The following is a 4,742-nucleotide window of genomic DNA, read 5'->3' on the forward strand; positions in this document are numbered from 1 at the left end:
GAGAGGGACAATGGTGCATAACAAAGAGGAGCTCTTCTGGGGTTAATCAGAGTTTTATCTGCTTGGTGGAAAGCTGGATCTTTCAGTCAAAGTGGTGTTCCTGGAATCTGCATCTCTGCAGTACAGGGATACAGGCCTTCTGAGACAGGGAATCTCAAATCTTAGGAGGAATTAATGCATAAATTATAAAGAGGCGTAATCTAATCAGTAGAGAGCCCCCATGCTGTTTATTTTGTTGCTAAATTCGATTTTGTCTCCGCAGTCCTTGCATTTCATTTGGTTGCTCTGCCACAGGGATGAAAAGGACAAGACATATTTGCAAATGCTGTCTAGGGGGAGTGGGAAGCTTTGGGAAGGGAAGACTGTCAGGGCTGAAGTCATCACAAATGTCCTGAAGCCAGCTGAGGACTGTTGGGCTGGGGGGAATTGGAGGCACTGTAGTCAGCCCTCTGGACCAAATTGATCTGTGATGAAAGAGTTAAGCAGTGCTTGTATTTAAATAACCTTTGGTTGATTCCAGTCAGAGACCTTAGGAGTCCTCTGCTCTGAAACATTGTGTGAGCCGGTGCATGTCTAAGGAAGGGATGAGGTGTGAGCTGCATCTGTGAGTCTGCATTGTTCTCTCAGGTGTCTCTGGATATAACTGTGTCCAACTGATCACATTCCCTGCAGCAAATCACACTGACCTCTGCCTCCAGAACCTCCTTGGTGGACTATGACATCCATGAAGTCATCAGGGAGTGAGAGAAGGACTCACTCACAGCTATGCTGTGGACAGTGAAGCTGCTGCAGTGGACAGTGTGAAGAAGAGAGTCATCTGGGTGACCAGAGTAAGTTGGTCTACTAAGCAAACCCGTCCTGGAGAAGAACAGTGCAGCTTTGCATAGCCTCATGTTTTAGGCTGTCTGCAGACTCAGGAAGACCATGTTGTGTTGGCTTGTGGTTATTTAAAGCTGACATGGTTATTTTCCAGCCCCGTGAAGTTCAGTGACTTACCCAAGCCATAATTTGCAGCAGCACAGAAAGAACTGACTTAGCCACAGAGCCTTTTGCTGGAAATCATACGGGACACTTGTCATCCCTTTGCCTATGTGTGTGTGTGCATGTGCCTAGGTGTTGTGGTACCGACAGGCATGTAGGCAACATTGCCCTCTTCTGGACTGACTGCAAGGACTGGAAGAGCATCTATGATGAAATTGCAACCTGGAAGATGAATTCTGTTCTCACTGTAAATGTAACAACATTCCTGGGTCTTGATTTCATATCCAAGTCCTAGTGGTTTTGTATCAATCAGTCATGAGTCCTCAGGGTCAGACCAAGTCTAAGAGAGCAGAGTGAGGAATCCCTCCTCTCTAGATAATGCTGGCTCCAATGGAACCAGAAACCAACAGCTCTGAAGGGCAGTGAGAAAATGGATGAGGGTGTGAGGGTTATGCTGCTGACATTTGTCCAGAGGGCTGTCCCTCAAGGGGATGAGAGCATTGCAGGCTAGGGAATGGTTAGGCTGACATCTTTCCCCAGTTCTTGGAGGCACTTTTCAATTAAAACACAAAGGTGTGTATTGTGCAGAGTGGGAGGACAGACTGAGAGCTACACAGAGTCCAGGGGAATTTAGAGCTGTAAATGCACAAGCCATGCCTTCCCTTAGCAGGTGGTCAGGGGATGTCACTGAACAACCTGCACATCTCCCTTCTCATCCTTGCAGGAAACACAAAATGTGAGAAGGAAAACTCAGACTGAGAGTGAAATATTGAGGAGTGAAAGGATAAGATAGATGGAACAAGGACTCGAATACTTTTATACAGGTGCACATACATAGTTAAAATGATAGATTAGTATCACTGGTGCTCCCCTACATGAACAAATTCAAGGTTCTGCCACAGATTTGGTGGGACTATGGCAGGGTGCAGAACTGCTCTATTCCTTGGCTTCGCAAATATTCAACAGGGACCTGTGTCTTCCCTTCCCTTGCCAGGCTTCCTGGAACAGGGTCTGTCTCTCACAACATGGTTATGTGGTATCTCTTGCAGTGGGGTTGCCAGACTCCTCAGGGACTGACAGTTAACACGCATTCTCAAAGGAGAAGGGAATGGCATTTAAAGTGAGTCCAAGGAGCTGTATTGGTGACTCCTGCTAAGCAAGGCAGAAGTAAGCAGATGCCCAGCCAATGCTACTGTGGAAAATGAATCAAAAGCCTCATCACTTTTTCAATAAGAAACACTTCAAAAAAGAAAAGTATTCAGCTCCATCTCTCTGTATATGTTGCCAGAAAGGGCATCATTAAGAATTCATTGCAACTTCTGCACCCAATTTTCCGGCCCAGTGCCTTGTCCCACTTGTCTTGCTCCAGCTTCAAAGACAGAGGAGGCTCTGCCACGAGTATGGAGGGACAAACGGGACCTGAATAATAAGACGGAACTTGAAGAAAGAGTGGGGGGAGATGAGGATCACAGGTGAAAGGGTGAAGTGGCTGAAGGAGGAGGAACAAGAAGGAAAGGAACATGAGAAAGAGCCAGACTTGCCCATAGACTTGTGAGCAAATAGGCACAAGCCTGTCCCAGCTACCTGCTGTGTCCAGCTCACATGAGGCCTAGGGATTTCCTTCTACTCTGTTCTTTCTTTCTAGTCTGTTCTTTCCCTTCTTGAACATCTGGAGTTGGTGACTGGGGATTCCTAATAGGCAAAACCAGCATAGCTGGACCCAGGTTCTGAGCTGCAGGACGGTGATGCAACTGACAAAAATGGACAAGTCAAGCCAAACTATGTCATAGGGCAGATTCATCAGGACAAGGAGGTGCAGCTTAAATCCATAAAGGTTGAAGCAGCTGTACTTGTTGTTTATGACTGCCTTCAGATAAAGGAAGTGGCTGCTTAGCGTCATGATACCTGCTTGTCTGGAGGAAAAAGTGCCTCATTCTGGGCTTTGTTCAAATTGAGCATTGGGCCAGGAGACACAAGATCTCAGTTTCTCATCCCTGCGCAATAAGGTGGGGAGAGAGCTGTCAGCTTTGTTTCTCTGCCATACATTTGCTATCTTGTGTCACCATCATCCACAAGATTTCATGCTCTTGACACCTGTTCCTCTTTCTCTCTGCTTCTCAAGTGGCAGCCAGGGAGATAATTGGTATTTTTGACACTGTCTGTTGAGCCCTTTGTGGCAGAAGCTGACAGGATGAAGCCGTGAATTATAAGTGCTAATTAGGGGCTTTTCAGGGCTATGTTACCATACTCCACGAGGATGGTGCCTTCCTTTCAGGGCTGTTGTAGGAAACAGTGCCTTTAGGGGCCAGGAACAAGGAGGTGTCAATGCCATTGATGGTGGCTGTGATGGCCAGGAAAAGGCTGTTCTGGTTTCATTAATGGCACTGGAGGTGCTGAGGTGGAGCACACAACTCAGGAGAGTGAGAAGTAAAACTGGACACAGACTGTGATTTAATGACTGATGTGGTGGAGGTGGAGGATTTTTAAACTCCTGTAGAGCTGTGGTCTGATGTTGGAGGGGTAGTTGGGTGCCCAGGTCCTCAATGGTCCTCATTCCTCCCTCCACTGCTGCAGAGAATTGAGCTGGAAGGTAGAACTTGCCAGGGTAATGTCCGTAGAAACCAAGTGAACTCTTTTAGAGTGAACTCTGAAAGGTCCTTGGCAACCCACAACTGCCAGATGACAACTCTGCTCCTGCATGAGTAGGCTGCTTCTGTAAGAAGGCATCATGGGTCTACCCTACCTCTCTAAGAAGGTCCACCTGCCTGTACCTGAATGCCCAGTGGGAGAGAGCACCAGTTCAGTGGCAGAATCTGAGAGGGAGAGAGGTGATCCTCCAAGCTTTGCTGTCCCTGTTGTCCCACAGCTACTACTCTGTTTGCACCTGTCTGCCACTCCTGGGTTGTTTGACTTCGGAGATGACGAGGACACACTGCTCCCTCACCCCCACCTACATCCTTAATGGAGAAGGGGGCACTGATTTCTCCAGCCCTGTTGTGCAGACTGTGTGCCTGAAGGTGAAACTGCCCGAGGTGGGTTAGCCAGCTCAAGAAGGAGGTTTAGATGACAGATCTCTCTCCTGCTTGCAATTGTTGCTATGCAGGGATGCTTTGAAGTGGTTGGCTTTGCCAGCACAGCCTCTCTACGCTGCCATCTCAGAGGAGTAAGAAACTCATCTTGTTGCTTGAAGGCCTTGGAGTCATTCACTCAGGCATATTATGGAGTCTTTCAACAGAAAAGTATAAACTGCAAGATCACTACATCTGTAAATTCACAGTTATAGCATAACACACCCTCCTGAGTCTGACTAAACTTGAAGAACTCCCTTCTGGCTCTGGGGCAGTAATGGACTTCCCTGAGTCTGTTGGAAAATTACCTCCCTTATCCCGCAGACAGAGTTCATGATAGATCTTTGGGAAATCAGACAGGTTTGTCTCCCTCACTTTCTCTCCATATCACTAAGTTTTAAGTTTTGTCAGTGTGGTGGCTGGAGGGTAGCAGCACATGATGGCAACTAAACCTCTGGGCTTCTTCTGCCTGGCTGCTTACCTGTGAGAAGTAGACAGTCACATGAAACTGTCGGAAGAGGACACAGGTTCTACTTCCACCTCTGCTTTACTTTCTAGGCCATCAGCTCCCTCATCCTTCCTTGTCTATTATGCTTTCCTCAGAATTTCCAACCACTCCCTTCATACTTTCCTTTTTTTCTGTTTTCTCTGTTCTCCACCTTCCTTCATTGACCCTCACCTCTCCATTCCCTA

The sequence above is a fragment of the Empidonax traillii genome, unplaced genomic scaffold (genome assembly GCF_003031625.1).
Source record: "Empidonax traillii isolate 1590-97213 ecotype Southwest subspecies unplaced genomic scaffold, ASM303162v1 scaffold55:size2822071, whole genome shotgun sequence".
NCBI classification, from domain to species: domain Eukaryota; kingdom Metazoa; phylum Chordata; class Aves; order Passeriformes; family Tyrannidae; genus Empidonax; species Empidonax traillii.